At 54.2% G+C, this 12376-nt stretch overlaps 1 long non-coding RNA gene across 1 annotated transcript; it reads left to right on the plus strand.

Moving 5' to 3' along the window:
* Positions 1 to 2410: 2410 nt before the first annotated feature.
* LOC102157395 lies at positions 2411 to 7162 on the plus strand. The gene is made up of 4 exons (XR_005365160.1): positions 2411 to 2482; positions 3287 to 4276; positions 4933 to 5103; positions 6804 to 7162. It is a non-coding gene; the product is annotated as an uncharacterized LOC102157395 (long non-coding RNA).
* Positions 7163 to 12376: the final 5214 nt, after the last annotated feature.

Here is a 12376-nt window from a genome sequence, read left to right on the forward strand (position 1 = left end):
GCAGAGGAAACCAAGGCAGGCAGAGGCAGGCCCAGGCCAGGCCACCTCACCCAGTCCCAGTGGGTGTCTGCATGAGGAGCCCACACCAGAGGCTCGGCAGGACTCCTGCTGTAATGTGATTGTGTCCAGGATGGTTTTTTTCGTAAATTGTCTATTCCTGTTTAATTAAAACCGTCTGACTTCCTTCGAGGTATCTTCCCAGTGTGGCCTCCGGGTTCCCTTTGCTGGCCTGGAGGCGCTGCGGGGCCGGGGCTCCGGAGACCCTGAGGGTGGATGGGCAGGCACCCCGGTCTCCAGTGTGCTGGCCTGGGTAGGGGCTTCCTCACTCAGAGTCCCCACGTTCCCCCCCACCCCCGAGCCGGCCTGCCTCTCTGGCTCCAAGTTCCCTCCTTTGACGGGAGCCTTTTATCCTGCTAAAAAGGATGTGACTCTTTAAAACGTGACACATCCCGTTTCATCCTGTCCATTCTGAACTCCTGTTATGTTCTGGACATTCCTTCATCCTGCATCTAATTCTCGAGCACCTTCTAGATGCCACTGCTGGAGGAGGGGAATTAAACAGGACACATGCTTTCTGTCCCCCTGGCTGTGTGTGCTTGGTTTGGGAGATGGATGAGGAAACCAGCACTTACAGCGCCCTGTGGCGGCTGTGGCAATGGAGCAGGGATGCAGGCCTGGCTGGCAGGTGCAGGGGGGCGCGGTGTGGGGAGGGCAGGGGTACAGGCCTGGCTGGCAGGTGCAGGGGGTAGGGTGCAGGGAGGGCAGGGGTGCAGCCCTAACTTGCAGGTGCAGGGGGGCGGGTTGCAGGGAGGGCAGTGGTGCAGGCCTGGATGGCAGGTGCAGGGAATGGGATGCAGGGAGGGCAGGGTGCAGGCTTGGTTGGCAGGTGCAGGGAGCGGGGTGCGGGGAGGGCAGGGGTGCAGGGTGCAGGGGGTAGGGCTGCAGGCCTGGCTGGCAGGTGCCTGGTGCTGGAGGACAAGGCCCAGGGTGAGAGGCCAGGGAAGCTTCCAGCAGAGTGCTTTTACAACCTGTTTAGTGCCATCCTTAAGACAAGCACATGCACACACACGCACACACACACAAAACAACGGTTTCGCAAAACAATACTTACACTCTCAACACTCTGTTGTGTTTCCCATTTTGTCCTAATTCATTGCTTAAAATACCGGTTGCCTACCGATGGTTGTGTTTACTGTCATTTTCTCTGCTTGACAAGCCCTGCTCCAGGAGAGACATGGTCTGTGTTGAATTTGGGAGGATAAATTGGAGCTGTCACACCAGAGGTCGGAGGGCACGGCGATGGTGGGCAGTGGGGAGCGCCCGGAGCTGGGGGGCGGCGAGGTGAGCGGCCTGGTCAGCTTTCTCTTGGAGCACACACCCCGAGATTTCTGTGGCTGTGACATTAGGAGGTTGACATGTTAAAGGAAAAAATCTTCAAAGACACTTGTTAGAGATGGTGAGGCAGGGGCCCTGGGTGGCTCAACAGTGGAGCATCTGCCTTCAGCTCAGGTCGTGACCTTGGGGTCCCCGGATCGAGTCCCGCATTGGGCCCCCTGCAGGGAGACTGATTCTCCCTCTGCCTGTGTCTCTGCCTCTCTCTCTGTGTCTCTCATGAATAAATAAATAAAATCTCAAAAAAAAAAAAATAAAGACAGTGAAGCTGACCTGGTACAGAACCATGGGGATGGGCCTGGAGCCCATGTGATGCAAAGGGGCTGGGCACCACCGGGACCAGAGCGTGGGCCAGTGGGGGTTTCTAGATGAGGGGCAGGTGGGGCAGTGAGAGGAAAATTGGTGAGAGGAAGTGTCGTGGGGATGGGGCAGGATTGCGGCTAAAGGCCGGCCAGGTGACAAGACCCCAGTGGAGGATGGGGCGCCTGGGCACATATGGAGCGTGGGGGGCTCTGGTTGAACTGACTTAGCAGGTTCTTGCTGAAACCGGATCATACAAGGAGGTGCACAGGTGTGCCTCGGAGAAGGGTCGGGAGCCTGACCAGAGTTTGGCCAAGCACAGAATCTTTGTCAGACAGGAGCACGTACGTCGTGAATGTGGCAGGTGTTGACCAAGTTCCTGGCGGCTGCCGCTGACACCTATGATCCCAAGAGGAAGAGGAAAGGGAGCAGAGCCCGTGCTGCCTATAGCTTGAAATCTGAGGGTGCTGGAGAGTCTGGAAGCCAGCGAGCCGGACAGGGCCGGGGCAACGGGACGTGAGTGCAGGCTCCTGACCAGGGGAGGCCAGAGTCATGACAAGGCACAGCCAGGATGTGGGACGCGGCCCAGAGTCAGGCCAGGTGCTGGTGGCTCCGGGCCTGGGGAGAGACCACGATGGGAACGGAGGGTGGGGGCTGAGCAGAGCGCTGAGTTCCGTTGCTAGGAAACCAAAAGCGCAGCTCCAGATCCCAAAGCGCTGCCAAGTGACCGAGTGTTGTTATTGACTGGCTGGTGCTGGGGACTGGCCGGAACGGACAGTTCTGAAACCGAGTAAGTTGACCGGAGACTCCGTGTCCACCCTCGCTGCCCGCCTCGCTAATGGAGGATGTGGTCCTGCAGCCTTGGGCAGGTCCTGGGTCTCCCCTCCCCCCAAGCCACGGCCTGGCCCACAGAGGGGGGCGTCCTGCCTCCCGATGGCTCAGGTGGCCCCGAGAGCCCCAGAAATGTGGTGCTGCCCCTGGGGGATGGGTGGCGCCCAAGGGCAGATGACCGGGGTGCTCACTCCAGGTCTGGGCAGGGAAGGGCAACGTCCCCTCCACGGGACACGCGGGGACATTGTCCCTCCACTGTCGCTCTGCTTCCAAACACAGGGATGCGGGGTGTGGTTCCTGTCCCCCACCCCTCTGAACTGGCTGTGGGACATTTGTCACTTTAGTCATGGGGTGCCAGACTGACCGGGGCATTTCAAGGTGGATGTTTATTCAACTTGGGGGACGCCCACTGGGGCAACGGGGAGGGAAGCATATTTTATGGAAAGGTAGGCATGTTTCTGGGGAGGAGATACAGCGGTCTGGGGACGGTCGGCCGCTAAGGGGGTGGACTGTCCTGTGCCTGGTAGACTGTCCTGTGGAAATAGTTGTGGGTTTTCCTTTGAGGGCCTACCACCTGCCACACGCATGCAACGTGCACTCTGCAGAGCCACCCCTGAGTGCTGAGGGATGGACAAGCTCGGGGAGTCGGCAGCAGGTGTAGAAGCCCTGGGGGAGATAGGCCCTGACCAGGTGGGGCCAGGTGGGGCCAGGTGCGGGGACAGACGATGGGGTCCGAGGCCAGCCACTTCTCTTCTCCCATCAGGTGGGAGCCGTGATGGGGCAGCAGCTCAGGAGGTGCGGACCAAGGACTGCAAGCCCCATGAGGAAAGAGGGGCCTGGATGAAATTCAGCCCCTAAAACAGCCGGTAGATGTTCACAGAGTCGGTAGATGAAATCCTGGCGTTATTTTTAGGAGTGATTACCCATTTCATCCCCTGGGTGTCAACAATGATAAGTCATATTTTTCTGTTCCATAGTATGTTCCAGGCACCATTCCAAGTGCTTTTCCTAGGACGACAGAGCACTGGACACCGCTGCCTAGGTGCCCGGCTCCACACAGCGCCCTCCGAAGCTACTGACCTGTGTTTGTTTAAAGACAGTTCTGTAAAATGGGCGGATGAGACAGAGAAAGGAAACGTGGCTCCGCTCCACCCTCGCAGTGACCCACTCTGAGCGTTTCTTTTGGTAACGTTGCTCGTTTTCTCTGCTCATCGCACTGCAGGTCTGTCGTGAACAGAGTCCTTTCCGATGTGACGAGCGTTATTTCCCGCTAGGACATGTTCCGGAACACCGTTCTCACGGTGGTGGGAAATTCCATCGTGCATAAACACCACCCCTTATTTAATCCATATTTTATTTGGGGGTTTCCTAGACTGTTTCCTAGAGTTCTGCTCTTTCAAACGTTCCAGCAGCGAACGCATATCCTTCCCTTGTTTTCTGTGGCTGTGCCTATTTGTAAGACAACCTAGAATGCTTGGGTCCAAACAAGAACACAACTTTGAGGCCTTCCTCTACATTTGCCAAGTCAGTGTCCAGAAAACGTGACATTAATTTACATTAATTAAGGTAAACATTGATTTAATTACTGTTCACATGAATCCCAAGGGCTCCTGGGAGCAATGCTACAGGTGACCACCACTAGCCCAGGCATCATCCCCGACACGAGAGCCACGGCCAGCTGCTCCAGTGACAAACACCGTTACTGTCTTTCCGTCTGCGGCCCGTGACCTCACGTCCGTTACGATTTCTGTGTGTACGTTGCATTCGCGTCTTCAACCTCTGCTGAGTTTTCTCCTCGCGGCTTTGCCTCCTTATTCTTGGTTATTCAGAACTTTGCAGGTTGGAAGTCAATTCCTTTTAAACTTTTCGGAAATTTGAAGAGAGCAGAAATAAGACGACAGGTGTCGACAACCTTTTGGTTCTGTCCCACGTCATCAGCAAACTGTCTTTGCGGCAGGCCCCGTGTGCCAAGTTTGCCTTTTGCAGACTTATTTAATTTTAATATGTTGTCAGTGCGATCTGGGGGAGGGTTCTCATCTTGCTTTGAAACTTTGATATTCCTTACAGCTTTACGGAGCTGCGTTAGCAGAGTTCTCCAGAGAAACAGAACCAATAGCGGGGAAAGAGAGAGAGAGAAAATCACTTGAAGGGACTGGCTTGTGCAGTCATGGGGGTGGCCCGGCAATTCCAGAATTTTCCAGGAAGGCCGACAGGCTAAGGACCGAGCAAAAAGTTGCTTTCTGAGCTCTGGAAGCAGAATCCATTCCCCCTCAGGAACCTCAGTCTGTTTTCTTTTAAGGCCTTCAACTGATTGGACGAGGCCCATCCACATTATGGAGGGCAATCTGCTTTACTCAAAGTCGGCTGATTCAAATGCTAATCACATCTAAATAAATAATCTTTTTACAGTCACATCTGGCCTGATGTTTAGCTAAGCAACCAGGTACCATGGCCCAGCCAAGTGGAGGCAAACAGCAAACTGACGCAGGAGACATAATTGGCATATGATTAACGATACATATTTGAAGTGGGACATCTGACGGTTTGATGTCTGCATGTGCCCCTGAAAACATCACCGAGGTAAAGATAATGAGCGTCCCGGAATGTTCCCAGGGGCCTCCGTAACCCTTCCACTTGCACCTCCCTGCCGCCTCCAGCTCCTGGCCAACCTCTGGTTCCTTTTATCACTGTGCATTTATTTGCATTTCCCACAAGCCTATAAGCATGGAATCGTACAGCACCGTCTCCTTTTATATCTGGCTTGTCTCACCCAGTTTAATTTTCTTTTTTTTAATTTATTTTTAATTTATTTTTAATTTTTAAAATTTTTTTATTGGAGTTCTATTTGCCAACATATAGCATAATACCCAGTGCTCATCCCACCAAGTACACTGAGGGGGGCACTTGCCAGTTTAATTTTCTTGAGGGTCATCCCTGTTACCGTACATATCAGTAAATTGTTCATTTTTCGCTCCTGCCAAAGGTGGACCCACAGCACGGCTACTGCGGGCTTTTCGTGACTTCGCCGGCTGATGTGCACATGGGTTGTTTATGGTTTGGATTTGTGCAAATACAGCTGCTACGTGCATCCCGGCCGACGTCTGTGCACGTGGGCTCGTGCCTCCGTGTCTCGTGCACAGATACCAGCCTGGAACGTGTCTGGATCATATCGGAGCCATACCCTTAGTTTTCTATGAGAGGGTCAAACCGTTTTCCAGCATGATTTTCACATTTTATATCTGCACCGGCAGCGGGTGAGCGTCCCGCTCGCTCCATCTTCTCCCCGCGCCTTGGCACGCTGCCTTCTTTATCGCCGTTATCCTAACCGGGGAGTGGTATCTTAGGAGGTTTTAATTTGCCCTTCCCTGATGACTCACAATGTCAGAACCTTTTCCTGGGCTTCCTTGCCTCGGTGCAAGTGGACGCTTCTATGGTGATGTGCCCCCGATATTTTTTATGTGGTTGTTGATTTTTTTGATATTTGAGAGTTCCGTATATATTATAGATACGAGGTTTTGTTTTGTTTTGTTTGTTTTTTAAATCAGACGTGTAATTTGCAAATACTCTCTCCCAGGCTATGGCTTATCTTTTCTTTTTCCCAATAAGGTCATCTGAACAGCAGGGGCTTTTAGTTCTGATGACTGTTACGTCTTCTGCTGTTATAGTTAAGCCATCTCCACCGAGCCCCAAACCATTATTTTTTCAGGTGTGTTTTCTTCTAGAATTTTTTTAAGATTTTATTTATTATCCATGAGAGACACAGAGAGAGGCAGAGACACAGGCAGAGGGAGAAGCAGGCTCCCTGCAGAGAACCGGATACGGGACTCGATCCCAGGACCCCAGGGTCATGACCTGAGCTGAAGGCAGATGCTCAACTACTGAGCCCCCCAAGTGTCCCTCTCCTAAAAGTTTTACAGTGTTAGGCTTTATGTTTCCATCTATGATGTATTTGGAGTTAATTTTTGTACATGGTCTGAGTCATAGATACAAATGTAATCTTTCTGAATATGGACATTCAGTCATTCTGGCACTGTTTGCATGAAGGGTTATCCCCTCTCCACTCACTGTTTTCTGCAACTTTGTCCAAAATCCACCGACGGGGTTCGCTGCGCCGACCCTAGACTCCCTGTGCAGCCCCTCGGATCTCTTCATCCACCTTGATGCGCACTGTCCTGATTGCATATGAAGTCAGGAAACCTGATGGTGTTTTTCCACGACTTCATTGCTTTGAAAAAAAAAAAAAGTGTTTTGACTTTCCTAAATCATTTGCATTTCCACAGGAATCTTAGGATCAGTTTGTCAACTTACACGAAGAAGACTGCTGGGTTTTTAGCTGCGATCCCACGTAACGCGGAGATCGGCTGGAGACAATTCACATCCCATAAGTTTCGTGTCTTCTGCCCCACGGACTCTGCACGCCTCTCCCCCTATGACTTATTTCTCTGAGCAACATTTCATAGTTTCCAGGGTACGTGTCTTCCTCATATTTATCGTATCTCTGGCTCTATTTTGTAAGGCAATTCGGGTATTATTTTAAACGCTTTTATTTGAGGTCTGATGATCTGCTCCAGTGGTGTGAACCCCACACGGTTTTTATGTGGATCTCGTATTCCGCGCCCTTGGTGAACCCAGTTTTACATCTAGCAACTTTTTCCTTGATTTTATCAGATTTCCTAACATCTGTGATTAAAGACAGAATCACATCTGGATGACTTTTATTTCGTCTTGCAGCCGACCTCACGGGCCAGAACCTCCAGGACCGGGTGGAATGGGAGTGTGGGGAGCGGGTCCCCCTGCCTCATTTCTGATTTAGAAAGGGAGACCGTCCATCCTTTTCCGGTGACGTGTGATGTCAGCTGGAGGATTCGCACGGATGCCCTTCCAGCTTACAAGGTCCCCTTCCATGCGTAGCTTTTGGGGGAGGTTTATTAGAAACAGATACCAACTTTTCCAAATGTTTCTGCTGCGTCTCCTGAGATAATCCTGCCCTCCCCCCACAACTCCCTCAGCTGAGTCCCATTTCCCCATTTTCTCCTTATTTCTACTGTAATTCCACATCACGGGAGCTCAGGCCTGGCCTAAGCTGAGCGCTTGAACCTGAGACGTGCTTCAGGCCCAGAACGTGGTCTCTTGTGGCCTGCGTTTCGGGTGCCAGGGAGACGTGTGCACCCCCACTGCTGTTGGGAGGGAGGGAGGGGTGCTCTGTCAACTTCGTGGACAGCACCCCCTTGTCAGTGCCCCGCGATCCTCTCTCTACTCTGGATTACACAGACTGCGTCACTGCGGCCCCCGGCGCACCTTGTGAGTTTGTCTCTTGATCCTGCAGGTCTGTCCGGTTTGGCTGTGAGTGTGTTGAAATTCAGCCTTGAAGGACGTGACCATTTAGGATCATCGTGTCCCCCTGACAAATCGGTCCTTCTATCATTAGAAAATGACCATAGCTCTTCCTGGTAACACTTGGCGATGGGATGTGCTTTGCCTAAAAACGACACATCTGCTCCATTTAATATCATGTAGTTTTTCCCACCTTCTTACTCTTGGGCCATTTGTGTCTTTACATTTGAGGTGAATTACTTCCAAACGGCATGCCCTTGGGCCTCACTATTTTACCCAACCCGGCAGTCCCGGGGGTTAAGTGGAGCATTTAGACAAGCTGCGCTTACAGGTGCGGGCATCAGGGCAGGCCCTGGGCCACCGCGGATTCCTGCTCCGTGTGGTGCCTCCACCTCCCCTAAGACCCGTGAAGCACTTTCCGGAAATGGCCCTAACAGGGGAGCAGGCTCTGCGGGGCCGTGAAGGGGCGGCTCAGGCACCCGGGGCCCCACCCAGCTGCCAAGGTGTGAAGATGGTGCCAGGAGCTGCCCTTGAAGGGTGCCCGGTTCTGCAGGGATGTTCACCCCAAAATTGCACTTACTTTTAAAAAACCAGCTTTTTTATGTTAGAAGGTTCTAGGTTTATGGGAAAATCCCAGTGATAGCGCACGGTCGGCGTATACCCCGCACCCACTCTCCCCTAGCTTGAACGCCTATTTTTGACGATTTCATTTTTTTACTAGTAGATATTTTTTTATTTTGAGCCCAAATCCATATTTTCTTCAGATCTCCCTGGTTTTCACCTGGTGCCTTCTGCTTCCTGGTTTTCTCCTTCGTTCCCAGGACCCCACCCGGGACAGCCCGTCGCGTTCAGTCCTCGTGTTCCTGCGGCTCCTTTTGGTACTTTGTGCCTCTGCCCACCTTGGCGACTTTGAGGAGGCCTGGGCGGGAACCCGGCAGGGCTCCGCGGAGACTGAAGTCATGGGTTCTGGGGGTGCAGTGCCCCCATCACGTCCTGTCAGGGGCACGGGTGTCGACACGACCCGCCATCTCGGCGTTGACCTTGATCTTGGGGCTCATATGTGCACGCCAGCTTCTGACTGTCACATACCCCTGCTGCCCCTTCCCCCCGGCTACCCCATCCCCTTATCTCCCTATCCATCCTGTCCCTCCGTCCTCCGGTCCACCCTGTCCCCTTGTCCCCCCTTCCACCCCCTCCCCCATCACCCCGTCTACCCTGTCCCCCGTCCAATCCATCCACGCCATACCCCCGTCCACCCCGTACCCCCATACCCCCATCCTCCATCACCCCATCTACCCTGTCCCCCATCCAATCCATCCACCCCATCCCCCATCCACCCCGTTCCCCCATCCACCTTGTCCACCCCATCCACCCCGTCTACTCTGTCTACCCGTCCACCCTATCCCCTTGTCGACCCTGTCCCCCCGTCCACCCCGACCACCCCATCTACCCTGTGCCCCATCCACCCCATCCACCCCATCCCCCCATCCCCCGTCCACCCCATCCCCCTGTCCACCCTGTCCCCCTATCCACCCCGACCACCCTATCCCCCATCACCCCATCACTCCATCCCCCCGTCCACCCCGTCCCTCTGTCCTCCTCTCCACCCTGACCACCGCATCTACCCTGTGCCCCATCCAGCCCGTCCACCCCATCCCCCTATCCACCCCATCCACCCCGTCCCCCCATCCCCTCATCCACCCCGTCCCCCCATCCCCCCATCACCCCACCTACCCTGTCCTCCATCCAATCCATCCACCCCATCCACCCTATCCCTCCGTCCACCCCGTTCCCTTGTCCACTTTGTCCACCCGTCCACCCCATCCCCTTGTCCACCCTGTCCCCCCATCCCCCGTCCACCCCGACCACCCCATCTACCCTGTGCCCCATCCACCCCATCTACCCCGTCCCCCTGTCCCCCCCGTCCCCCTGTCCCCCCATCACCCTGTCTACCCTGTCCCCCATCCAATCCATCCACCCTGTCCACCCCATCCCCCTGTCCACCCCATCCACCCTAACCACCCCATCTACCCTGTGCTCCGTCCCCCCATCCACCCCGTCCTCCTTGGAAGGAAGTTGCTCTGCAAAGCCTGCGTTAAGCAACTACAAAGTATCCGGGCTGTTTCTGCCTGAGAGATCTGTCTCTTCTTCCTATTTATCGATTGATTCAATCATGTAATTGTGTTAGCATGGATTCATGGGTATTTATTTACACTCGGGGTTGTAATGAAATGCCATGTGATTTGTCCTGCTGCCCCGCTGTCCCCACCGTCGCCGGCCACCGGGAGCCCTGTCGGCCGGCCCCTGCATCCCTTTGGCGTCCTCTCCCCAGTGCAGGGCATTTCTTCTTTACTGCTCTTATTAGGTATTTTTAAATTACATTTTTACCCATCTCTTGTGCTGTCTGCACAGCAAAGCAGCTGGGGGACACCCCGAGTTAGGGTAGCCCCGGGGAAATCACAGTGGGCTGACAGTCCAGAAAGGCAAGACCACTTTCTTGTGGGGGGAATTATATTCCCCGCTGGCCTTTCTCCTGCCTTATGAGACACAATTTTTAAAAAGATTTTAATTTAGGGATCCCTGGGTGGCGCAGTGGTTTGGCGCCTGCCTTTGGCCCAGGGCGTGATCCTGGAGACCCGGGATCAAATCCCACATCGGGCTCCCGGTGCATGGAGCCTGCTTCTCCCTCTGCCTGTGTCTCTGCCTCTCTCTCTCTTTCTCTCTCTGTGACTATCATGAATAAATAAATAAAATCTTTAAAAAAAAAAAGATTTTAATTTATTCATGAGAGACACACACAGAGAGGCAGAGACACAGGCAGAGAGAGAAGCAGGCTCCCTGCAGGGACCCCGATGCGGGACTCGATCCCAGGACCCCAGGGTCATGCCCTGGGCCGAAGGTGGGCGCTCAACCGCTGAGCCACCCGGGCGTCCCATATGAGACATAATTGATGTATAATATGCATGAGCTTATGGTAAACGGTGCACTGATTTTACATATGAATCTGCTGCAAAACGATCACCACAGCAAGGTGTGTCAATATGGGGTTTCCTCAAAAAATTAAAATAGAACTGACCTATGATCCAGAAATTCCACTCCTAGGCATGTATCCCAAGGAAGTGAAATCCGGGTCCCAGAGATGTTTGCACCCCCACATTCACTGCAGCCTCGCCCACTGCGGCCAAGACGCGGGAGCGGCCCCTTGCACACGATGGATGAGTGGATACAGAGACCGGGTGCACTTGCGATGTGTGTGTCCAGTGGGGGATCGCTCGGCCACGGGACAGGGGATCCTGCCTTTTGTGACAACATGGATGGACCTTCAGGGCATTTGCTCTGTGATGTAAGTCAGAGAAAGACAAACGCTGTGTGATCTCGCTTATATGTGGAACTTAAAACAAACAAAGAAAAACCAGGCTCGCAGAGACAGGGAGCAGAGTGGCGGGGTTTTCTTTGGATGTGGTGGGCTGAGACCCCAGGCCCCAGGTTGGGGGTGGTGGGGAGCTTCCGTGGATCGCTCTGGGGGTGGTCTTCAGGTGAGAGTCCCCAGGTGCTTTCATCCGGACACTGACTTTGGGGTGACCACTGCTCCATGATGGTTCCTTCCTGTGGCCGTTAAGAGAGGAGAATATTACCGGTTTTCACCCTGTTCCTCCGAGCCCTGGGGGTTGTGGCCTCCAGGGAGGGGAAGGAGAGGTAGATTCGAGGGTCTGAGCACCACCATACCCTCTTGTCTGGAGGGCATCTTCTGTTTGCTTGGAGCACTGAGCTTCCCCATGAGACTTTCCTTGTAGAAAATCCCAAAGCCACAGGTCCGGGTGCCTCTTTGAGGCCTCGGCCACTCTGCAGCGGACGTCCGTCCCCTGGCTGCCCTGCCCCGGTTCCCGCCGTGACTGGATTCTCCCGCGGGGAACTGAGCCCCCTTCTTTGCCTGCATATTTGGGGAGGGGCTAGTCCATCCGCTCACCCAGTTAGCAGGACCCCCCGCCTGGAACCAGCTCAGAGCTTCTTGCAGAAACTACTGGGAAAGAAGCGTCAGCACATGCGGGACACACGCCCTGAGCTATCGAGAGGCCGTCGTGCCAAGTTCCTGCCTGAGGCTTGGGTCACCCAGAACCAGAGCCCTGGGTCAGCGAGGTGGTCAAAGAGGTTGACCTTTGGCCTCTGAAGTCAGACTCATCATCCTCTGGGAGACCTTTTGTTTTTTTCTTTTTTTTTTTCCAACTGTGCAAATACCCTTCTCTTTAGGAGGAAGTGGGTCTGAGTAAGGTCCTTCCCTCCCAGGAAATGATTCCAACCTCGACAAAGTCACAGATCCCAGTATTTGCTCCAACCCGTGGCGAGAGAAAACCCCACGCGGGCTGCCCCTCACTCATGGGACGCGGTCTTTGCCGCCGAGCCTCTGCCCTGTGGCACCGCGGCCCTGGGAGCCGCCCCTGGGCTGTGACGTCCCGCCCCGAGCACAGCGAGGTGTCCAGGCTGGAGAAGTGACCACCCCAGAGTGGGGCCGCGTCCCGCC

Source organism: Canis lupus, chromosome 10, assembly GCF_011100685.1.
Source record: "Canis lupus familiaris isolate Mischka breed German Shepherd chromosome 10, alternate assembly UU_Cfam_GSD_1.0, whole genome shotgun sequence".
NCBI lineage: Eukaryota > Metazoa > Chordata > Mammalia > Carnivora > Canidae > Canis > Canis lupus.